Source organism: Lissotriton helveticus, chromosome 7 (assembly GCF_964261635.1).
Source record: "Lissotriton helveticus chromosome 7, aLisHel1.1, whole genome shotgun sequence".
NCBI lineage: Eukaryota > Metazoa > Chordata > Amphibia > Caudata > Salamandridae > Lissotriton > Lissotriton helveticus.
Window position 1 is genome coordinate 1,028,970,485 of NC_136068.1, and position 26,409 is coordinate 1,028,996,893.

General features: G+C 43.3%; 1 protein-coding gene across 1 annotated transcript in view; it reads left to right on the forward strand.

The window, feature by feature from the left end:
- Positions 1-11,191: 11,191 nt before the first annotated feature.
- Positions 11,192-26,409, forward strand: part of FASN (fatty acid synthase) — a 160,728-nt gene continuing 145,510 nt past the window's right edge. Inside the window, exon 1 of the mRNA XM_078653765.1 lies at positions 11,192-11,340. The gene's annotated coding sequence lies outside the window, so the exon portion shown is untranslated. The remainder of the gene's footprint in view (positions 11,341-26,409) is intronic.

Sequence of the window (26,409 nt, forward strand, 5' to 3'; positions counted from 1 at the left end):
AAGCAGGAAGGAGGGTCGGGCTTGTGCTCGTTCACGTTGTCTCCTCGCGGGGACACAGTTGAATTGTGGGAAATCCTTCGAGTTCACATTTACGTAAATTACACTGTTGGATAATCTGAACGTACGTGCGTGCCTCTCGGGTGCAGAGGCGTGCGTGTGTGCTTCGATCCTTGTGCTTTTATGCACGTCTGTCTGGTGATTATGAAGGTGCCTGCCTGGTGAGGAGCCCTGCTAAAGTTTCTGATATCTCTAATAGTGACTGTCTCTGAGCTCAGAGTTTCTCTCATTTGTTTCCGAATGTGTCCCCGCTCTTGTAGGTGGCCGGGTGATCGGATCTTGCCCACCAATTCCACAACCAATGGCTCATTGAAGTGAAGGTAGCCAACACGTTGAGTAGGTGAATGTAGTATTTATTTAAGCTATAATAAAATAACAGATGAGAGCCAGGGAAACGAAGTCCTTCTCTCAGCAACTCCTCCAATCTCTCTCTCGTTCCACATGGAACCATCCTACCATTGCATTCTAACGTTCTACCCACGTGAACTTAAAGGAATAACAACATAACACATCCCCCCCCTATACAATAAAGAAAAATTGAACATAAGAAAATAAGTGGTAAGGAAATAAAAAAAACAAAAGGAGAGTTCATCCATATTACACAGTATAGTCTTTAAGCCATTTGGGCATAGATCTTGTTCTTTTATCGAGTAACACACTGGTCTCATTCTGGTTAACACTTTTGTCCAAATTTGTAGAGCTAGAGGTATTGATGTTATTCTGGACTTCATGACTGTAACCCTCACCCACTCCCCCTTCAATATTTAAAGGAAAGCTGGATTGCCTAGGCTCAAAAGAAACAGACGCAAAATCATTACTAAGCTGAGACTGAACATGACTATTCTCAAAATGATCCTCCACCCAATCAAAACTGTTGACATCAGAGTCAGGAAGCACTTCTACGCAGTTCTGGTCAGGGTTAAAGGCAATATTTTTAAGATTCCATACTCTTCCATCCTCCAGTCTTACAGAATTTCTTAAAACTTCAGCTACTTTACATGGTGGTTCAAAACGACTCATACCCTTAGGTACCCTAAAAGGTTTTTTAACTCTTACCCAATCTCCAACCTTAACAGAAACATCCTTGGTGTTGTGATGAGAGTCATAAAATTCTCTACTCTTCTCATGATTGGACAGCAACTTATCTTTGACATCTACTGGAGACCAACACGCTATTTTCCCATCAAAAAGCCAACCAGGATTAAATTTACATCTAGCTGTTCTGCCTCTCATCATTGTGAACGGGGACAAACCAGTGCTGTTCTGCACCGTAACTCTATATGACCAAACTGCTTTTTGTATTTGTATTCTCCAATCTAGTCCACTATGCACCGAGGCCTGAATGACACCTTTAACCACTCTGTTGAACCTTTCAACAGTGCCATTCCCACTAGGGTTATACAACGCAGTTGTCTTATGTTTGATTCCACACCTGTCGAAATACTCCTTAGCTTGCCTGGACGTAAATTGGACACCATTATCAGATAGCACGCAACTCGGTAACCCTTCCACCAAGAATATTTTATCCAAAAATCTAAGTACTGTTTGAGTGTCCACCTTTTCAACAATTTTGACAATAGGCCATTTGGAAAAAAGATCAATTGCTACTAAACCATATTCTTTAGAGTCCCCAACAGGCCCAAAAACATCAACGGCGATGGTGTCCCAAGGAAAGCTAGGAATTAAACCATCACTCATCTTGGGCTTAAATGTCCTGAGAGTCTTGTCAGCGGACCTGCAAACCTCACAATTCTTGACAAACTCCTCGACTTCGCTATCCACTCCTGGCCACCAAAACATCCCCTTAACAATTGATTTGGTCCTCACGATTCCAAAATGCCCCTCATGACAAAGTTGCAGAATTTTCTTTCTTAATGACATGGGTGGAACAATTCTATCACCTCTAAAAAGCATATCATTTTCAGAGGACAACTCCATGCGGATTTGCCAAAAAGCATTCAAACCAGGAACACTCTTTTCCTTGGGCCAGCCCTTGCAAATATATTCTAAAACATTTTTTAAAACAGAGTCTTTTTCCTGTTCCACCAACCATTCTGTTTTACTTATGGCAGGTTCACCACAATCATGCACTAAAGCCACACAGTATTCACTCCAGGGATCATCTTCACATTTTTCAAGAGGAGGTGGAAGCCTCGACAAACAATCGGCAATGCGGTTATCTCTTCCAGGTAGGTAAACCATTTTATATATATATTCTTTCATCCGCATCGATAATCTGGCTAATCTTGCAGACGCACCTGAAATGCCTTCACATGATAAAATGCGGATCAACGGTTTATGGTCAGTGCGAATTGTCACAGACTTCCCCCAAACAAATGCTCGGAAATGTTCCAACGCCCACGCACATGCAAGGGCTTCTCTTTCGATAATAGGGTACCTACTTTCTGCAGGGGAAAGTGCTCTAGAAGCAAACAAAATCACTTTTTCTTTACCCTCCTCATCCTGTTGTGACAATACAGCACCCAAACCCTTGTCACTTGCATCAGTTGTTAACAAACAATCCAAATTGGGGTCAAAACTGGCAAGAGCATTTACTTTTTGTAGTTCATTCTTGATTAACTTAAATTCTCCTTCACATAACTCACTCCATATGAACTTAGTGTTCTTTTTCAAAAGAGCACGCATATTATAAACTTTTGCAGCAAAATTTTTTATAAATTTGGCACAATACTCGGCCATGCCAAGGAATGCTCTTACCTCATCTTTTGAAACAGGTGCGGAGAATTTAACTATATTCTCAACTAATGTTGGTTTGGGTTCAACTCCTTCCTCACTTATAATATGTCCCAAATACGAAACACTTCTTTGACTGAATTTGCATTTGGATAACTCTACAGTCAGACCAGCTGACTGTAAGGTTTCCAAAACTTGTTTTAACTTAAGGTCATGGTTCTCTTTGTCTTTAGCCGCGATAAGAATATCATCCTGAAAGAAAGAGATATTTTCCATGTCTCCAAAAAGTCTGTGCATCAACCGCTGGAAAACAGCAGCGGCTGAAGCCAACCCAAAAGGCATACGCCTGAATTGGTAACAACCAAACGGTGTTATGAACGCCGTAAGATTCTTAGAGTCAGGATCCAACATCACCTGGTGGTAAGCGGCAGAGAGGTCAACCGTGGAAAACCACGTAGCACCTTTAAGGGAAGATACCATTTCATTGATTTTGGGAAGGGGGAATTTTTCAACCACGATATTGTTGTTTAAGTGGCGCAAATCAATGCATAGACGGATTTTTCCGTTGGGTTTCCGGGCAACCACAATCGGCGAAATCCACTCTGATGTCTCAACTTCCTCTATAATGCCCTTAGTAAGTAGTCCCTGAATCTCCTTTTTAACTTCTTCTCTTATAAGTATAGGAATGGGTCTCACCTTGTGAACTTTGGGTTGTGCGTCAGCTTTTAAAATTATCTTATGTTCAAACTCCTTCAGAACACCTAATTCCTTGCTAAACACTTTAGGAAAACTTTCAGACAAAGTTTCTCCCATTTTACTGCAGTCATCTAAAATCAATACTTTGTCTTTAGAATTAGGGTCTAAAATAATGTGTAATTTTTTCTGATCGAACCACCCTAACACCGATGGTCCTATCTTTGCCACATACAGCTTCGCTCTTGTGGATCTGCCTTTAAACAAAAAGGTAAGCCATCTAAAACCAATCATACCAATTCTATTACCCGTGAAACTGATTGGGCAAACATCTGATGGATATAATTGTTCACCAATCTTATTCACAAACTTCTTCCGCCAGACTTCTTCATTTATAATCGTGTAAGGGGAACCAGAGTCCGCATACACACTTATGACTACCCCCCCAAGAGATATCTCACAAATAGGTTTTCCTTTTAGTGAATCCTCAGAGATGTTGATAACGTAGTTTCCCCGAATACTTTTTATGCAACAATCATCCTCAGCTCCCATTTCATCCACACTCTCATCCTCATCCTCATACACATATTTCACATTACTGCGTCTGCGACACATCTTGCTAAAATGACCTAAAAGTCCACAAATACCACATTTTTTTTTAACGCTGGACACATTCTACTATATGCTAGATGCTCTTTACTATCACATCTATAGCATCTTCTATCTTCCATGTTTTTGTTCTGAACTCTTGTAGGCTGACCAGACCATCTCCCTTGTTGTTGCTGCTGACGAAAATTCTTATTGGAAGCCTGAATTTTACAAATAGTTCCCGAAGCCTTGGACAACTCTTTCCCAGTCTCGTTTACCACCGTGGCACACCTCCCTGACATTTCAGATTTTCTCATGATGGCAATTATATCATCAAGAGGTGCATCACCATTAACCCATAAACGATCTTGTAGGGTAGTGTTGTTGTTGTGCATCACCAACTGATCACGTATAAGGTCATCATGCAAATTGTCAAATTTACAATCGATGGCTAATTTTTTGAGGTCATCCATCCATTCATCTACAGTTTCCTCTTTAGTTTGTTTTCTTTGAAAAAATTTGTGCCTTATGACTCCAATGCACACCTTAGGTGCAAAATATTTGTCCATATTTTTTATCGCATTTTCAAACTCATTTAGACCAGAGTCATCGGACGTACTCATTCTAGAAAATGTCTTTAAACCCACGGGACCTAAGGAATGTAATAAAAGTCTCTTTTTCTGCTCAGGCTTCATTTTCTTAGTTTCATCAACAGCCTCCAAATAATTAACGAAGTATTCTTTCCATTCTATCCACTTTAAACTAGGTTGGGTACCTTTAACCCAAAATGGTTCTGGAGGACTAATCGAAAAATTTTGTTGTGCCATGTCCTTAGCTACGGTACTTACACTGGAATCACCTTCTTCCATACACTGTAAGGTGCAGTTTAAATTAATAATAACAACTTTCTCCCGACTTCCTCATCTGTTATAATGCTCCACAAGGAAAAAAAAATAGTTTTTTTTTTTAATTTTTTTTTTTTATAATTTATAAAAGATGTTCGTTCCACCTACTGTGAATTTATCCTCTTAGAGTGAGAGTTTTATCTCTTTCGCGTTGCACCACGCAACTAGACTTTCATTCCGGAGCGCGTCATTCTCGGTTTCTTCTCGATGTACCTGATGTAAACAAAACCCGCAAAATGGCCGCCACGTTGGGGTCACGCTGCGTGACCTGCGTCTGACGTCGGGTGCTGAGGTGATGCGATAAGTCTTCTTCGCAGCCGGCGCACGCAATGGAATGGCAGGCTGAAGTGACGCGCGCAGTCTTCTTCGCAGCTGGCACACGCAATAGAATGGCAGGCACAGTTGAAATGATGCAGGTAAGCGCTGTTTGTAACGGTTGTTTAAAGTAACGCCGTGCTCATAGATACATATCTATTAACACGTAGTCGGCAGGTGGTGGCAACGTAAAAACGAAAGAGAAAATTTGTAACTCACGGAAGTCTCTTGTTCAAATCCGCTTCGATTTCTTCACTCTTTAAATATAAAAGTCCTTCGAATTTTTCCTTTAACAAAATGGTCCGTAAAGACGTCCAAACGCCGGTTTCCCTCGTCGCCAAATTGAAGTGAAGGTAGCCAACACGTTGAGTAGGTGAATGTAGTATTTATTTAAGCTATAATAAAATAACAGATGAGAGCCAGGGAAACGAAGTCCTTCTCTCAGCAACTCCTCCAATCTCTCTCTCGTTCCACATGGAACCATCCTACCATTGCATTCTAACGTTCTACCCACGTGAACTTAAAGGAATAACAACATAACACTCATGTCGGGGTGTGATGCTGTGTGTGGGACGCTGTGCTCATGATAGTGAACACTTCTAACCATTCCATCCTCTGTGCTCATGTTCTTGTCTGACTCTACTCGTGTTCTTGTGTGTTCTGCTCAGTTGTTCACTCCTCCTTCCTTTGTCCGTCTGTGCCCTCACGCGAGTCTCTCCCTCTCTGCTTATGTCACCATCAGTCTTTGTGCTCATTTTTGAGAGTTCAGAAGTGATGGATGGAAATGACTGAATGATGTGACCCCTTGCTAAAGACAATGGGCACAGGACATCTTCTAACTGCACTGTTACAGAATAACCAGATGTAAAGCAGCCCCCCCCCCTCCCCCTCAAAACGAGACAGTCCTGGAGATGAACACAAGCAGTTCTACATGTGTTTGCCCTATTAGGTTTCTGTGTCTGAGATACAGCTCATCTTTGTATGGCACAGCAACTCTGAGACTCGTCTCGAGACACCCACACCATTTGGGGTGACTCTCTTACCACAAAAGTGATGAGTGAAAATGCTTGAGTCGATTTAAATCAGTGGCAGTCACTCTGGATGCATTCCATTCCATTCCGTTGTTTTAGCTGTCACTTTCGAGACTGGCCTTGTTTAATCGGGTGAGCACGTGTCTGGTGGGCAGTCTGCTAGCTTACTCAGTGGAGGCCTTCCTCTCCATCACTGTGGTGGAAGACCGCCTGCCATATGTAAGGATCTCAGTCCGCCTGGCAGGGATCTATCTGTCTGCTGATGGTGCCGCCATTGATTAGGCGGGTAAGCTTTTGGCAGGGCTGAATAGTGAACGTTGAGTGGGCACCATATTTTATTTCACCCACTGACTACTTATTTTTTCGTATGTCTGTTAAAGGCAAATAAAATGACCCTGATGCAAAGGGAGTTTTCTCCCTGCGCATGTGGGCCATTGTTTCTTTTCTCTGCTCTGATTACCCAGGCTTGGAAAATATTTATCAAGAAGATCACTCGAAACAGGGCAGGCCTACCAGAGCACGAACGGCGGTGGCCCTGTGGTGGACAAGTCACCACCACCTGCAGTCAAACAACTGTTCCCCCCTCTAGATGTGGTGGGGAACGGCTGGTTTGGCAGTCAAACAAGTGGACATTTGGTATCCTCCCTCCTTCCCGCCAAACTCTAAACCATCCTTTTACTTTTCTATGGATGGTGTATGTTATATAATGACAGGAATGAGCTAAAAACGTGGAATAGAATGTGGCCTAGAGCGATTCAAATCACTTTACGCCAGGTCCATCCATCAATTGTGCAGAATCTTAATTGTGCTCAACACTGTTCATGTCAGGGTCCTCAGCTCGTGTCAGTGTCCGTTTCTCACTGCTCATGTAAGTGTCTGCCTCTCGACTCATGCCAAGGTCTTATCAGTGTATTGGGTCCTTTTCAGTTCGGGTCTAGTGCATTTCTGCACTTGCAAGAAGGCATGGGGTCGTTTGCCTGTATAGCCAGTTATCAGCAGGTGGCATAGAAGCTGTTGCTCCACTCTCCAGTGTGCTGGAGAGGTATTTTGTCACAACCGCCCAAATCACCAGCAGTGTCACTTTCATCAAACTCCAAAAGAACCGTGCTGTTTAAACCTGGACGGGAGCTTTTATGGCCCACAATGTAATCGTACAGAAGTTAATTACCCCCACTTATCGCCTTTCTCTCACAGTATCTATCTGGCCGTAGTTCTGTGCTGATGAATGTTGCCAAGCAGGCAGTACATGATCGCACTTCTCATGCAGCGTCATTTTCTTGGACCCCAGTGAATGCTGGGTAATGCTGCAGCCCAGGCACCTGCTCGCGATGGCTGCCTTCAGCTGATGCTGCAGGATTCACACTGATGCATCGTGATTTGCACTCTTGGTACCGCGCCAGGGCCCATGGGGAGGGCAGGTGTTGAGTTCCTGTGAATTATCGAGGGCCTCGATTCTACCCTTTGTGTCCACGCTTTTTTAGTGGGATCGGTACAGCTAAAACATTTTCATCTGGTGATCCGATAAGCCATATTTAAAAACATCTCTGCAAGTGATGCCGCACCATGAAGGGATATCATGAAACCTTTCACACTAACGACTTTACAAGAAGAGGATCAAAAGGTGTGACAGTGAAATGAGCTGTGAAAACAAAAAATAAAAACAATTCAACGGTAAACATAAACTAAAACTGTAAGCTTGACTAAAACCGCATACTTCCCAACTTCCGTTTCAATAAAAAGAATATAAACTAGGTACATGTGGAAAGAACATGTGAAACAAATGTCCGTAGATGGAAGGATTTTTATGTGAACATTTTTCAAGAGAGAAAACTACATTTTTTTGCATTCACGAACTCCCTCACCGAAACCAGCGAAGAGATTTCAAATAGATTTCCAATAGGGAAAGCCAATCTTCATTGGTGATGATGCGGAATGTGATCCAGATGATAACAAATGCCGGGAATTATGACATTTGCTTTAGTTGAACCTACAGGACTATAGTGATTTGTGTTATTTTCATATATCCCACACAATTTAAGAAAGGAAACAAAAATATTAAAATCCTTCATTCCATTTATCAGGCCCTTGCTTTGTTATAGTGGAACAGTCGATTTCAGTTTTGGATATTTGAGCGTGCCTCCATGCCTTGTTCTTGATACAGTATATAAAGGGACCATTTCGCTGTGACCAGTACTGCAGTTCTGTACATTTGATAACTCTGAATGCTCACTTTTAATTTAGCATAATTGCTGCTAAAACTGAGGCTGTGTCTCCCAAATCTTTCAATTTCTCGCTGCAAATCTTTGAAGATCTTAAAGCACCCCTGGGATGATCTGCAGATAATTGTGTATAACTCACTAGTTGGTTATTGCGTACACACTATCTTGAAGTAGTGCATCGGTACGTTTATGTGCACCCAAGTATTTGGTCTGTGAGACCACTCATGTTGATGAGGCAAATTATTTTAGATTTCGTCAATCTACCACGCACTGGTTGGCATCTTAGAGTTGGAATTCTATAAATATTGCAGAATAAACCCCACTATTCTAGATATCTTGTTCATCCCACAACCACATTAGCTGTGCTGTTGTTGTCCCAACATACAATATCTATAAAGTCACAAAATGCAAAATCTTGTTTCAGGGCACATATATTTTCATATCTTATTATATATGGGACGACTCGTATCACCTTGTTACTGCTTCCCTCTAGGCGGGATCCCCTTTAGTGGTGAAGGGGTGACTTCCTCAGTAAAAGGTCACCATTAGTGCTAGAAGCTCTGCTCCCCATGCCCCTAATTTGGAAACCCCGGATATAGTTTCCATTTTGAGCTGGCCGCTGCTTTCATTCAGTCACTACCCTCGGCAGTGACTGTTAATGGCAGCTGCCTTCAGACCCACACTCAAATTGGTGCATTGTTTGGGCTTAAGGAAATATATTTGCCTGATTGTATATGTAACACAGAGTTTTATGTATTGCTTCCAGCCCTGAGGAAGTCATAAGGGTTACACCCGCATACGACGAAACGCGTTGGCACAAGGGAGTAGAGGAGAAAGAAAAAGAATAAAAGGATTAAAGACAAAGAGACGAATATACATTTCATGTGTCTTTATATGTTTAATGGAATGTACTCTTTTTGAATGTTTTTTAGCCTGTGCAACAGAAAACTGTGAATAGGGTTTTCAACTTTGTGTTGAGCTTTTGGAGGGATTGGGTGTTTACTCTCCCTTTCTGTGAGCACGGCTGTACTGTGTGGGTGGAAATTGTTCAGAAACAGAATAATTAGTGTAAATTTTACATGAGCGCTCACCATCTCTTTAAACACTGCTTCTTTTTGTAATGCCTTCAGACCCCCTTTGGGGGACATGACATAAACTGATCCATCACTACTGTGAGCTGAAGTCCCCAGCTCACTGCACAAGCATAATCTGGTCTCATTGTAGGTCTGGCGTTAATTAAGGCCTTTTGATTTCACTGAATATATATATATATATATATATATATATATATATATATATATATATATATATATATATATATATATATATATATATAATTCACCGGTGATTTGTGATATATATTTTATATATCACAAATCCTCGCTGCATGCACCTCCATGTTGGAAAAAAGGAGCATGGACCCCAAACTGAGTGCCTTTAATATTCTCCGCCATAACTCATTTCGGCCGATGCCGGCATTGATCACATTATATATATATACCTGTAACACGTTTACTGGAATATAAGTATTTTTGAGATATTTGCACATATGCCCTTCCATTTGCGAGGGATACAAGCCTTACTTAGACCCATGCTGAATGGGACCACTTACAGATTTTACCTGGACTGTGGCAAATCTGTTTATGAATCCACGTTTGCCCTGAGGAAGTCGATGGGCGATATTGGCGAAATATGTATTGGCTACAGGCTACATCTTGGCTATACCAACTACGCCAATCTGTTGTCATGAACCATGTGTAATACATCTACGGTTGTGAACAGGATGAGAGAATTAAGAAATGAAAAAATAAAAAAGAATACTAACACACAAGATTTGGACTGATACTTTCTTGGATTGACTCCCTGAAGATATAATTCTGATTACTCATCTGCCTTTTGCTCGGGAACGGTATTCTGTTTTAAATAATGTTTTTAGTTTTAACCATTTTTTAAAATATATATAAATATATATTAGCAAGATCCTGGCACCTCTCCAACAATTAAGTTGTATAAAGCTCATGGCAAAACGATACTGACAAAGCCAAAGGCCTGGCAGCCAGCGCCAACCCCATTGGCTTTACCAGTGCTTATTGAGGTTGATGCTGGTTATGAGGCTAGTAGAACGTGATGCCAGTCCTGACATTTTAGGGAGTAGACACAGAGTCCAGTGTGTGCCACTGCACAGAGCACATGGCCTCTTAGCCCAGCCTCCATCTTTGTTACCCTGGCTTTTTCCTACTTTTCTTTTTACCTTCTTTCCTTTCTTTTCTCTTTCTTTTCATCCTTTGCTGACTCATTCATTTTTCATTTGGACACCCTCTCTAAATGCATATTTTCCAAATCTCCTTCCTCTCTTCCTTCTCTCACCCATCCCTCCTACATTCCCATGTTCTTCTCATCTGTTTCTTCATCTCTCCCATCCCATGCCTACACTCCCTCTGACTTTAACCTATCTTTCATCTCTCTTCACTCTCCTCTCCTATACTTCCACTCACTCCGTCATAACCTCTCCTTCAACTCTTTCCTTATCTTCCCTGGACCTTCCACCGCTCCTCCCTGTACCCCTTTCTTTAGTCTTTTTCTAGTTTGCCAATTTCCTCTCCTCTTGCTCCCTCCCTTTTTCTTTACCTCTTTCTCCCTTCCTCCTCCTGTCTCCAGGCCCTCTCCCCCTCCTCCTCCCTGCCGCCCTCCCATTGGTCGGCCCTGAGGAGGGAGCTGTCAGCCCATGTGGCGTGTCTGCAGAGGATGCTGTTCATTTAAATAGAGTCAGACCCGGAGCTCGAGGCTGAGGGAGTGAGGTCTGCTTCATCGGGACGAACCGAACCGGGTCGGAAACAGGTATGGAGGGCAGGGGACCCGGGCCGGACGCTGCTGCCGCCGGGCCGGGGGTGGACCGCGGGGTGTATGGGGAGCGGGAGAGGAGGACACCGAACCGGGCTAAACGGGGCACACCTAGGGGGGCACGAGGGGGGCCCTGTGTGGGGTGTGCGGAGCTCGTGTGGACACCGGTACCGCACCGGGGGTGCGGCGAGCCCAGCACGTCACTGGAGGAGGCGGCGTGAACCCGGCGGACCGGCCTGGTACCACTAGCATCGACCTCTTAGAGGGGAGATTAGACTGGGGGGGGGGGGGGGGGGGGGAGTGAGAGTTGTGGGTCCGGGCCCAGCGGGGGCACCGGCGGCCGGGTAAAGAGGGTGTGTGAGGTGGGTGGAGCACCGTCGATCTCGACTGGCCGGGCCGATCACAGGTACCAAGGACAGAGGTCTCGGACCCGAAGCTGGGGGCTGCAGCGCTATTCATTCATTCATTCATTCATTCATTCATTTCTGCTCTTATGTGAGAGAGTCTCGCGGGCTCCGGATTACAGCATGGCCAGAGGGTGATGCCCAGGGTAGGGTATAGTAGGGGCAACATATCGCCGGGTCCCTACATGCCTCCGTGCCCCCTTTCTCCCCTCTGACTACCACGCAGAGGTCCTTCACCCGGGATGCCTGGGAGCTAAAATGGAAGAGCCCTCCAGACGTAACAGAAGGGGGGGGGCATTTTATAAAAGTGAACATTACATGCCATCCGGGTGAGAATTGTAAAAGAAGAGGCTGGGGGTCAATAGGGGAAACACGCATAGCGAATGCTTACTTTATGAAATGTTACAGTGGTGCCATGTTGTTTGTGTGATGGCGGTGGCCATACGGGCCGGATACTTCTTTTAACGTCGGTACACATTTGAGTTGTAAAGGCACAGCCCTTAAACCTGATGCATACTTTGAACGGACTGAGGGGGTCACGTTCTTTCATTTGTTAGATATTAAAAATTTTGTCTGTGGGGGTCGTCTGATTGCCGCGGCTGCTGTTGAGGTGCTTCCCAAGGTTGCTGCACTGAGGCCACTCTGCTGCATTTCGCATCCAGCCATTTTGATAAGACCCCCCCCCCCACCATCCCCTCCCCCTCGTCATTACTAGCCCCCCCCCCCAGGAGCCGGGAGCCGCAGCCCCCTCAATCCCTTCTACAGCTGAGCACCATAGAGCTGCTGCGCACCCCTTCATTGCCCCCCAACATCAGCTTGAAAAGCTGACAGGTGGAAGACACCTTCAGGCATTCCCTGCACACTGGGCCTGAGCGTGACGCCCGTCGGTGGGCGGGGCCTGCGGAGGGTGACGCGGACTGTGACGTGTAGGAGGGTATGCCGGCACTCCCTTAGATACTCACCTTCATAGAAAGCATACACACAATATTACAGCGTCGCCAGACGAGGAGCTCCACATAGCACACGCTCACCTGTGCACGGAAAGGTGCGCTTCATGCCCGAGTATGAACATGTGTACTTTGAGCACCGGGGCCCGGTGCGCCCATTGCACAAGGGTGAAGGAGGAGGCTTGCGCTATTCTGTGTTGTCTTCATTATCGCGCTCATTTATGTCGCTTAAAGTATCGTTGCTTTTCTTGCCTTCGGTACGGAACAACGAGCCCTAGTTGCCTTTTCGTACGTCTTGGTATTTTCTGCTGATTTGTGTTATGTTTCAAGCTCCTCCCGCCCCTTTATGAGGTCAGGAAGCTAAGCTCGGTTGTGATGCACGACTTTATTAACTCTGCAGATGGAGACAGCCTTCCAGCACTTATGGGATTGGTTTTGTGCGTGCTAAATTGTCGAAATTGTGGGGGAGTAAACATTGGTGCAGTGGTTATTTTCCTGTAGTGCGAAGCCAGGACACAGGTCAGAGATGGGGCCTTGTACTTGACTCAGCCTTCACAGCTTGTTTAGGTTCTGCTGAGGGTGGCATGCCCGGTCCTTTTTCGTAACAATTATGTCCAGTGTTAAGAACTCACCCTTCGTTCCCAACTACTCAATCTTTTGACACATGAACTCCAATTCTCTAAAATGACTTATTCAATATAATTAGGGCTCCTGGTTTTAGGGTATTTATATTTTTGTCATTTCCGTCTGTATTTATCCATATTTATTTTTTGATAATTTTACCTGTTATCATCCATATTTATTTCTCTAAGTATTTACCCAGTTAAGGTACACTCGTGAATGAACGCCTGACAGGTTTCAATGATATACACACACTCAGATGATAAAATACCCACATATAGGAAAACTTGCATATTTTACTGTCAAGGTTGTTCAAATCTACAGCTGTTTAAGGCTCTTTACTAAAGTTCCTTTATTTTTTTAATCCCTCGCCTGTCAATCGCACAGCTTTTGGCCTGGCAATCATGATTGACAGCATTCAGAATAACTCAAAAACAACCCAATTTCCGTTTTTATCTACATTTTAAAATAAATATATACGGGAAAATAAATGGTTTTCTGTCAGTATTTATCTGTAAAAATCTGTAAAAACGGAAAACAGGGAGCCCTAAATATAATGTATTTACAGTTGTTTATAGTTTATTGTTTTTCATTATTAAACATTCCAGATTTCTACTGATTGATTGATTGGTTGTACATTTTTATTCGATTATTAAAAATAATCACAAAAGAATAAAACATATATTTAACAATAAATATTTATGTTAAAAAAGAGATGCACAAAAATACATGATCACATGGGCAGAAACATATGAGATTTGGGTCATGGTAGCCAGCTGCGAAACAGGTGGGTTCTGATTGAGCCTATTCGAAATTTAGTTAATAGGGACCTTTTCCATGGATTCCTCACAAGTGAAAGTTAAGGCTCAGGGCCATCACTGGTTTTAATAACCAAGTAGTCTCTCAGTGTTGATTTTACCTGGGCCTCCCTCTCTCTAGATTCTGCGGCACTTGTGCAAACAACACCCTGGCATGTGCATGCTTACTCAGCGCTTGGGGGGGAGATGTACGGCTCAGGTCTGACAATGAATAAGTTCCGCCTTACGTAGTCAAGCCATGGGGTCTTGTCACCGTGCTCTCATTTAAAAAACTTCAAGATCACATCACAATTAAAAACAGTGGGGCAGATTTATGAAGGCCTTGCGCCGCCGGTGCGTCATTTTTAACATGGGAAAAAGTGACGCACCGGCGGCGCAAGGCCTTCATAAATCTGCCCCAGTGTGCCGATTGCACCAAACCGTCACCCATATAAGCCGAGCAGCAAATCTAAATGTGTCTTCCACAGATGCCAGGTTCAGTTCTTCATGCATGACGAAATTAGGAGTTCCTGAGCCCAGTCCTAACAGCATTCTACTGAAACGGTTCTCCTCTTGCCGTAGTGTTCTACAGTCACGGTATCCCCATGTGGCTACCCCAAAAGTCAGAAGGGGAAGACACTTCGATTCATATACTTCCAACAGGGGCAGGAATGGTTTCCTATCAACGCTGGAGGCAAACCTGAACAATGCCCCACTGAACAGTCCAACTGACCATCCTTACCAGTGTACCTTGTTCCCTGGCCCGGTCACCTAGTGGGAAAACTGACCACTTGTGTGCAACTACCTCTGTGGAGACAGCTTGAGCCTCTGGGCATCATCATTGGGGGCCAAATCTGACAAGGGAAGAAATCTCTTATTAATAGGAACAATATGTCTGGCTAACCCATCTGCCCTGGGTGATGGATTCCTGTGCCATGCCTCCATCCTTGTTTGCAAATGTTTAGAAAAAGCCTAAATGAACAATCTCAGTTTCAGTGCCCGGCAAATGCATCCTGGCACCACATTGAATTGAGCGGTGACCCAGACCTGGGTTTTTACAATTAATTACAATACAATCCCTTCTCAATTGTTTAGTCGAATAACCGACCCACCCAACCCTACTCACAAACAAAATATCATTGTATTCATTGATAGTAAAGTCAGAATTTTCAGTCAGCCAGTGAAATACTTTGTTTTTGTGCTGAGAGGTGGGTTCTTCCCTGAGGAGTTCAAGTATGGTACACATATCATGATGGCTACATAGGGGCAACATTCAGAGTGGGGGATTTAAACATGATTGATTCAGAATGGACTGAACCTGACATTCAGTACCCTAGACTGGCAAGACATTTGGAGCTTTTACCACCCAGCAGACCCCTACCTCCATTACGAGAAGGCAAAACTCCATCAGCTTGTGAGGAGGAGGGCTGATCCACAGTGACAACCTCATCCCCATGGGATGGATGTATACCCGAATTGAGAGCAGAACTCGTAGCCAAAGGTCTTCCCAAACTATACAAAGCTGACTTGGTAGATTCAGAATGAGCCATTGGATTTGTATGGAGTTTAGTTAGTTTCAGAATATCTTCTTTCAGACTTTGAAGCCTGTCCACAAGCAACAACAATAGATTTATTTTTCTCTAAAATACAGTCGCAGTCAATATTTAAGGCTTCTTTTGGGGTTCCATTTGCAGATTAGGACAGGCCTGACTGCCGGGAGGTAGACAAAGTGTTCCTAAATGTATTTCATTGGGCTCTAGAAGTCCCTGCTTGTTTGGTTTTGAGCTTTCTTTTGGTAGAATGACCTCAGTCACTTGCGTTGTGTTGCTGAGTTGTTAAGTAAGCCAGTTGATGGTGAGTGAGCTTGCAGTTCAGGCACATCAGGTGATGGGCAACATGTTACAAGAGGGTCTTTGATCCCCACGCGGGGATGGTACCCTGGCTCACCTGGTTAAGAACAGTTAGGACCCTCTCCAATGTCTAAAGATAGACGTCTCACCACAAGGTCAATTTCTTTGGAAATTACTCCAACAGCACGGGCCAGGAAAGAGTCAAGCATAGTGCCCCCTGATGGTTTAACAACAGAAAGATCTACTGTTGCATGGACCTTGGAAACTCGAGACCCCTGCCTTAGAGAAAGTGACTACCTATTTCAAGGGACAGTTGGATTTGTGATATATTTCTGTTTCTTCTGCTTTAGAGGGGAAGACTATTTATTTATTTCTAGAGTTTTTTTTATACATCACTCCTAACCACCCAGTGGTGGCCTCAGAGCGCTACGAGTCTCGGAGTAGTAGAGTATGGCAATGGGCCAGGTTGTGAATACAGAGCCTGGCAATATGAAGTAGTGAATGGGATAGAAGGATTTCGTGCCCAGGTATGAATCAAAAGATGGCAAAGTCTTTAAAAGACTAAGTTCAAAGCCAAATGGGCTGTGCCAGTCTTAGGCGTCTGGCTGACTGGGCTATAAACACCGGGTCTCTAGATTCTCATGCATTGGCTTATTCAAGTTATTAATATATGGGCTAAGTTGGTCAGCACACTGGACCTGGTTCTGAGTTGTACAGTCCAATCTCACTCATTGCTGCCTGTCACTGTGGACAGTTCTGAACAATTCCAGTGCACAGGAAGGGACACAAGGCACTTCCTAGGAAGATCTGACATGGGTGTCAAAGAGTGACAATTTCAACAGCTGCCAACGTGTTTGGATCGTGTGGCTCGGATAACAATAGCTGGGTCTTGGGAGTTTTGTAGGTTTTGAAAAGAAACTTTGGCTTGAAAATCATATATTGTTCTGGATTGTCAATTGCATAGTGTGCTTCTATGTCTTGTGTAGCTTTGAAGCGCACATCTGTGCTTAGGTGTGAATGGCTGGGAGAAAATAAGGAAAGTATAGGGCAATCTTAACTTCCTTTATTTAGTCCATTATTGTGGTCTTAATTGATGGGTTTGAACCATTAATCTTTGTATAAGCCATGCTAAGAAGTATGGTGTCCCTGAAGACATACCTTTGTTGGTTGGCTTGGTGTTATAAGTGCGTGATCTCATCCTAAGGTATTAAAGACCAGTGGTACAGACCACACTTGCAATATCAAGAGACCCTTGTTGAAGATGAGCAAGAGCCTGAGTCCCAGGTGATAGACCAGGAGATGCTGCAGTTCATAAGGGTCCCTAACGTGTGGGTGCTGCGGGCCTTAGCCACCTGTGCAGTAGGACACATACAGCCTTAGACAGGAACAGTTTAACATTTTCAGGGCATTTGAGAGTTTGTCCTAGAGTCCAGCTGTTGTATGGGGGTGGCTGTACAGATCTAATCAACGAGCACTGACAAGTTGAGGGAACTCTGTGCATATGTAAATGTGTATGTTGGCTGGACCAGTGGGGCTCATTCATTTACAGAGGGTAGTTGAGAGTGTTGGTGAATCTGAGGTGACAGACAAATGCCCATGGCAATCCACTGCACTTTCACAAGTTCTTCTTGGAGCACAGAGTTTGGGAGAGCAATCATTGTAGAAGTTGTATTGAGAAAACCCTGGATGTCTTGAAAGAATTTGTTCAGTTTGTTTATGGAGTCTTGCTTTTTAGTGCTCAGATTTAGGAACTGAAGGGCAAAGCTACAGCAAGAATAACTTGAGGAGGTGCACGCTTTCTAAAACACGCACAGACTTTCAGTGAAGCATTGGCACCATCACCAGATACTCAGTGCTAAGCTCTTAGCCCCATCAAACACATGCTGGAAAGCTGTCACCAGAGGCCTCTAAAGAAGCTCAGAAGCATCATTGGAGACATACAATGGTGTTCTGTTACCATATCCAGAGGGATTGCCTCGGCTAGTTTACGTAGCAGGGCTGCATATTACATCAAAGTGGCATTTTGTCAGTAAAGGCCTACTTAAAGAAAAAGTCATGATTTTACGTTCTTCTTAAGGACAAATAGTCCTCCGTTCCGGACACAAAGAAAGAAAAGAGTTTCAGGCTCTGGTGAAAATATAGAAAACATTCTTCCACAGGTACAAGGTTTGAAGAAGCCATGCTTTTTCACTGACAGGTTTTGTGAAAGCTTTGGGCATCCTGGTGCTCACATATCCTGGTGCTCACATATCCTGGTGCTCACATATCCTGGTGCTCACATAATGCCACTAGTTTTCCCTGAGATGAAGTTACTAGTAAAGGGTGGATACGTTGGTCAAGATAGGTGTTCATTGGTGCACTCTCCAAGAAAAGTTGGGTAGGAGCAATATGAATCTTCTTTAAACACTATATCTGATCAGAAGCATCCCAAATTAGACTGCATTGCTGTAAGCCAAGCCAGAGGATATTGTCATTGTGTGACAGATAGAATCTGTTGTTTTGAGGGAGAACATGGAGAATTGTCTTTCAGATCATTAATTGGTGGAAATAAAATCAATCCATAGTGTTTCCCTGGAATACCAGGAGATACACATCCCATAGAATCAGACTGACAGCTTATTTGCCAAAGATCTTCACTCACTACCTGAACCTCAAGGAATCACATGCTTTTGACTCAGCATCAAGACCACACAAAACCAACCCTTGTTAGCTCTATCTTTGACCCTTCTTCTGTAATTAGGTGCAAGAGTGGCACTAACTGCCAGGATCTAAGAATGATAATGTTTCACTGTGGCAGAAGCATTTTCGAGTTCTGGGTTTAGAGGTGTGGATGCACTGAAAAGTGAATTCAATTCTTCAGACATATGTATTTGTGTTCTTTACCCCGGTGTACTTTGGCTTCATTTTTGTTTTTAGCAGGATCTTCAGAATGGCAGTGTTGAAGGTTGGAGATGGAGTGATCTTATGTTAATAGGATCCTTTTCTAGAATGCACTCTGGTTCAAAGGTAGCAAAATCCAGAATGGCTAACTTAGAATGTGTCCGTTTTTTGGTAGCTGCACTAAGAAGACTATCATATGATCGTGTAGGGTATCCTCTTGAGAAAGTTTGTTGGTTGAGTGTAGTTTGGATGAATTATTGACTTTTAGCTGTGTGATGGCAATAACATCATCTTTCTTTTCATTATGATGCTAAGATGGGTATTGATTTAGGTGCATGTTGGTTGGCTGTGGTTGAAAGCGGTTTATTGTTTTTCTGGTACACCCTTGGCTACCATTTCAATATATTTAATACAGGTAGACAGAAGATAACTTTGGGTTGGGTTTTGAGATTAAAAGATGTAATGTCACCTCTTAGTGAAGTGGATATATGTTCACTGTTTGTTTTTACAGAGTTAGGAGTATCGCGAGATGTAAAAGTATTAAGACTCATTACTCTCATAGTATTATGATGAATATTAAGTAAGACTCATTCATAATTGGCTCTTTTAGTGTCATGAAAACTGTGGAGGACTGGTGGCTATAGATGTTAGAGGATTGTACCATCATTTCTCGAATAAAGATACGCAGACAGCTTCAAATTTGTCATCATTATAAAGTGAGATTGAAAAATTGTACCAGTAAAATAGGTTATTGTTTTCCGCTGCGAAGAAATTAGAAGATATTATGTCCGGTAAAATGAAAAAGTCTGTCTTTGTTTGCCCGGTTTCGGTTCCCAGTCCTGCCCTGGAAACAATCACCCTGTGCATTCTATGATAGGACGAGTAGAAACAATCCCATGTGTATGTATGGTAGCAGGAGCAAAATCACAATCCCATGTGCATTCTGTGATAGGCGGAGTAGAAACAATCGCCCTGTGCATTCTATGGTAAGAGGAACAGAGGCAGTCACCCTGCGCATTCTATGATGAGAGGAGCAGAAACAAGAACCCTATGCATTCTATGGTGAGAGGAGCAGAAACAAGAACCCTATGCATTCTATGATGAGAGGAGCAGAAACAAGAACCCTATGCATTCTATGGTGAGAGGAACAGAGGCAGTCACCCTGCGCATTCTATGATGAGAGGAGCAGAAACAAGAACCCTATGCATTCTATGATGAGAGGAGCAGAAACAAGAACCCTATGCATTCTATGGTGAGAGGAACAGAGGCAGTCACCCTGCGCATTCTATGATGAGAGGAGCAGAAACAAGAACCCTATGCATTCTATGGTGAGAGGAGCAGAAACAAGAACCCTATGCATTCTATGGTGAGAGGAGCAGAAACAAGAACCCTATGCATTCTATGGTGAGAGGAGCAGAAACAAGAACCCTATGCATTCTATGGTGAGAGGAGCAGAAACAAGAACCCTATGCATTCTATGGTGAGAGGAGCAGAAACAAGAACCCTATGCATCTATGGTGAGAGGAGCAGAGACAATCACCCTGCGCATTCTATGATGGGAGGTGCAGAAACTGCCCTGTGCATTCTATAATGGGAGGTGCAGAAACAATTACCCTGTGCTTTCCATGATAGGAGGAGCAGAAGCAATCCTATGTGCATTCTATGATGGGAGGAGCAGAAACAATACCATTTACATTTTATGACAGGAGTAGCAGAAACAATCCTATATGGATCTATGACAGGAAAGCAGAAGCAATCCCATGTGCATTCTATGATAGGCGGAGCAAAAACAACCCCATGTGCATTCATTGATGGGAGGAGCAGAAACAATCACATGTGCATTCTATGATGAGAAGAGCAGATACAACCCCATGCTGGGAAGGAGCAGAAACACTCCTATGTGCATTCAATGATGGGAGGAGCAGAAACACTCCTATGTGCATTCAATGATGGGAGGAGCAGAAATTTTTTTCCTGTGCAATATATGATGGAAGGAGCAGAAACCATTGCCCTGTGCTTTCCATGATGGGAGGAGCATAAACAATCGCCATGTGCATGCAATGATGAATGGAGCAGAAACAATGTCACTGTGTATTCTATGATAGGCGGAGCAGAAACAGTCACCATGCACCTTTTATGACAGGAGGAGCAGACACAAACCCATGTGCATTCTATGGCAAGAGGAGCAGAAACAATCCCATGTGCAATCAATGATGGGAGGAGCAGAAACATTTGCCCTCTGATTTCTATGATGGAAGAGGCAGAAACAAGACCATGTGCATTCAATGATGGGAGGAGCAGAAACATTTGCACTCTGCATTCAATGATGGGAGAAGTAGAAACAATTGCCCTGCGCCTTCGATGATGGGAGGAGCAGAAAACATTGCCCTGTGCTTTCTATGATGGGAGGAGCAGAAACAATTGCCCTGTGCATTCTATGATGGAAGGGGCAGAAACAGGACCATGTGCATTCAATGATGGAAGGGGCAGAAACAATCACCCTGTGCATTATATGATGGAAGGAGCAGAAACAGGAACATGTGCATTCAATGATGGAAGGGGCAGAAACAATCACCCTGTGCACTCTATGATGGAAGGGGCAGAAACAAGAACCCTATGCATCTATGGTGAGAGGAGCAGAGACAATCACCCTGCGCATTCTATAATGGGAGGTGCAGAAACAATTACCCTGTGCTTTCCATGATAGGAGGAGCAGAAGCAATCCTATGTGCATTCTATGATGGGAGGAGCAGAAACAATTGCCCTGTGCATTCTATGATGGGAAGAGCAGAAACAATCACCCTGTGCATTCTATGATGGAAGGGGCAGAAACAAATCCATGTGCATTCATTGATGGGAGGAGCAGAAACAATCGCCATGTGCATTCATTGATGGGAGGAGCAGAAACAATCGCCATGTGCATTCATTGAAGAGAGGAGCAGAAACAATCGCATGTGCATTCTATGATGGGAGGAGCATAAACAATGTCACTGTGTATTTTATGATAGGAGGTGTAGAAACAGTCACCATGGACCTTTTATGACAGGAGGAGCAGACACAAACCCATGTGCATTCTATGGCAAGAGGAGCAGAAACAATCCCATGTGCATTATATGACAGCAGGAAAAGCAGAAATAATCCTATATGCATCTATGACAGATAAAGCAGAAAAAATCCCATGTGCATTCTATGATAGGAAAAGCACAAACAATATCATGTGCATTCTATGACAGGTGGAGCAGAATTAACACCATGTGCATTCTATGGTAGGAGTAGTAGAAACAACCCCATGTGCATTTTATGATCGTAGGAACATGAACAGTTACATCATAATACATCCTAAATGCATTTTATGTTACAGAGGGTGCAGAAAACAGCCTGGAGAGATGCAAGTCCAGTCCTTCTCACTCCTAGGCAAGAGGGCAGCAGTCAGCAGGTCAGCACAACACAGCAGAGCAGGAGTCCAGCAGAGTGACAGTCCTTTCTGCAGCACAACAGTCCTTCTGCCTGGCAGTATATCCATAGGCCCAGAAGTGTACTGAAGTGGTAGTGTCTGAGGTCCAATACTTAAACCCAGTTATGCCTTAAAGTGGGGGAGACTTCAAAAAGAGGCATTTGAAGTGCAAGAGTCCCTGCCTTTCCTGTCCTGTCCTCTTACTCACTACAGGGGGGTATGCTGCACTTTATGTGGAGACAGGACGCAGCCTATTCAGGTATAAGTGTCAGCTCCTGCCCAGGATGGCCCATCAGGATGTGGTTGGTCCATCAGTCACACCTAAGCTCCCTTTGTGTGTAGCGTTCTAGAGCGAATGCATAGACAGAAGCACCAAATGGTTAAAGTAAGAAAATGCCAACTTTCTATAAATTTTATTTTCAGAATTGCAATTTAAAATTCAACTTAACCATAAGTTGTGATTTTAAATTGTTAAAACCAGAGACACCAAACTTGGGGGTCCGATCTCTTCCCAATTGGAAATTACACCTATAAAATGTAATACGGTAATCCCAATGCTACCCTACGAGAGAGATAGGCCTTGCAGTAGAGATACATTAATTTGAGAGGTTTTTACTACCAGGACATTTAAAACATAAAAGTGCATGTCCTACTTTTTAAATACACTGCACCCTGCCCTTGGGCTTTCTGGGGCCTACCCAAGGGGTGACCTATATGTATTAAAAAGGAAGGGTTGGGCCTGGAAAGTGGTTTAACTCGCCAGGTCAACATGGCAGTGTAAACTGTCAACAAAGGCTCTGCAGTAGCAGCCTTGGGACATTTTTTAAAGGGCTACTTAAGTGGGTGGCCCAATCAGTGCTGCAGGCCCATTCATTAATAGGCTCTGGCCATATGTAGTGCACTTTACTAGGGAATTATAAGTACATTAAATATGCTAGTTGTGGATAAGTCAATCAAACCATGTTTAAGGAGAGAGCACATGCACTTTAGCACTAGTTAGCAGTGGTATAGTGCCCAGAGGGATGTATGACGTTACAAAGCAGGATATTACAATGCCTGCCTTTACAACGCGGTTTTTACATCGCAAACCTTTACAACGCATAGCGCTTAGAGGTGCTGGATAGTGATAAGTTTAATTTTCTATTCCAACTCCAGTCCCCGTGGACACTAGGGAAGGTGTTGGATAGAAAATTAAACTTATTCCCTATCCTAGAGCGCCCCCCAGCGCAATGCATTGTAATGGTTTGCATTGTAATGACCGCGTTGTAATGGTAGTGCGTTGTAAAAGTTTCGTTGTAAAGGTTGTTCACCTGCCCAAGAGTCCTAAAATCAACAAAAACAAATTCAGTAAAAAGGTGAGGAGATGGATTGCAAAACATTTGGGGGTGACCCTGCAGAAAGGGCAATCTCCAGCAACTCTATTTTGTGTTGTCCATTTTTTTATCTTATTACTTTTGACCCCAATAGTGGTCACAACAACAGTCTCTGGTCAGTTCACTTTATTTTAAGTTTAACCAGAGATTCACAGTTATGACATTAGCTTGCATATGTTGCATGCTTTTTTAATAGACCAACTTGCACGTGTGCATCAGAGCAATTATCAACACAGTAATTGTGATTTCCCAGAAATTATGTTTTTTTATAGAAAGTCCTCTATATCATTGGGAACTTCACAAAAAACAAGGTTATCCATGGGATGTTTGTAATGTTGAATGTTTTTTTAACAGAAGACAGTCCTAACATGTAGACTTGGAAAACAAAACAAACGTGATGCATTTCTTGTATGAGTTGTAGGTTCGGGCAGTGAATGCACTGATTGGTTTATTACAGAGAAAGTCAAATGTAGATTCCTTTCTTTGTGCCACACTTATGGATTGGAGGGATCCGCATTAGTCGATATCCAGATCATAAATATGTCATTAGTCTATGTTATCCGCAACTTGATCTTAGTACTGCATGGTTGGGATGTTGACCCAACTGGCCTGAAAAACATGCCATGTTCATGTTGGCTCATTTAAGTGTGAAGACTTCGTCCCTTCGTTGCATTTTTATTTTAGGAGACCCTCACCCACTAGTTCTAGCTTGTGGTGTATATCATCTCCACTTGTGTGTCCTAGTGGTTAGCTTTATCACCTGGTCCCCTACCTGGACATGAGGATGGCCCGAGTAGGTAACACCTTCACCAGGAGGGAAAGTATCTGGATATAGAATTAAGTGGGATCTGTTAAATGGAGATTAAAATTTGCTCCTACGCCAATATAAAAACTTTAATGTGTGTTGGGGTAGGGGAAAGGTTAAAAAGAAAGGCGATGTATGGGGATGAATAACTGATCCTTCACACCTTACGACAGCGGTCTACATGTTTCAGCCTTTTTGCCCTTTGGGGTCTATTGGCTTTTGTCAGGACTTTGTTGGACCATGTCCCTTTATTAGATATAGGGCATAGGCTCTCCAGTTTTCTAAAGATACTCAAAGATATCAGAGTAAGCACATTTACTCACAAATCTTCAATGGTATCTCTTGTTGTCCATATTCTTAAGATACGGGCAGTCTTATTGTCGCACTTGCATCAAAGTTCCTGCTTGGCTTTTGCACCTAATGTGTCCTCCCCATCCTGCAATATCCAAATCAGCCTATGTCCAGCAGCAGTAGGACATTCCAGCCCGAAGTGTCAGGCTATGTCCCCTCTGAACTGGAACACAAGCGATCCAAGGCTGGTTTCAGCTTGTCATTACGTTGTGGCTTGAGTCCTACGGCATAGTTAGCGTTGTGCCCATACCTAGGCATACCGGCACATTTAAGGTGTAGTACTGAGAAAAACAGAAAAGCGATGAGTGGAATGCTTGAATTAATCTCAGCCACTTGTAAGAACTCAGGGCAGCATCCCAGTCCATCTTCCCCCACAACACAATAGGAATAGTCCAGCCCGAACTGCCAGGCTAGGTTCCCTCTGAACAAAAAACCAACTAACCCCAGACTGGCTTACTTGGGCCTCCTCAGTAGGGTGTAGCTAGGCTCCTATGGCACAGTGAGCATGGGACCCATGTCTGGGCCTATCCATTGTACTTAGGATGTTGTACTGGGGAAAATAAAAAAGTAATGGGCGGTATGCTTAAATTTACTTCGCCATCTGGTAATTCCTATGGGGTGCTTCCCAGTTCGTTTCTTTTTCTGGTAGTAAACATTTGTGAAGGATATGACATCTTTTAATGATCAATGTGCCACAATTGAACCTTAAATCTGCAGGTACCCTGAATGGCCTGACACGCATGTGAGACCAGACGTGTCACTCCGAAAGCATGTAATAGAAGTTTCTAGCAAGTACCTTATGGTTCAGTTAAAACAGTATGTCTGAAGTAGTGGTCATTAAAGTAGTGTCTTTATTGAAGAGTCGATTTTCAAAATGTAAAAATAGGAAATTGATATAAATGAAAGTGATCCAGAATAGGGTTAAAGATGCATAATAATGACCTACCAGAAATGTGGGATAACTGGTGGTCTTTTGGAATTGTAAAAACGCCAGGAGTTTGGGAGAGAAAACACAGCCTAATACAAGGGTCTTCTTAGTCAACTCTAGCATGTGATATTGGGTATCTTGTATAAGGGCAGCAGAGAAGTTTGTTTCTAAAGTATAGTGTTTGCTAGTACTCTTAAACATTATTTTATATAATTAGTAATGGTTTTAGCGCTCTGGAATTGCCTTTGTCAGCCGGTTTTATGTTCAGTCTCCTATAGATGGTGTTTGATTGGATGAAATGCCACTTTAAGTCATATAGGATGACCCATGCTTTCTGAGTACTATAATTTATCAAACCATGCTTAAGATAGTTATCTTATCTTTAACAATTTCAATTTCTGGACACGAACCATGAAACCCATCTTTAAAAGCTGATGATGCTTGTTATAGTCCATGATCGTCAGCTAGCTGTTGTCGTGCTAGTAAGATGTGTTTCATTAAGAACTAATCAGTTTCCAAATGGGATCTGGTTTCTAGGCGGAGATAAAGAGTAAAGCTTCCGTCAGAAGGAACCTCTCTGGATTTGGGAGGGCAGGGCAGGTTGATTGCTGGAATGTGAATGTGCGATGCCATTAAGTTGTTCTTTTTGAATCGTT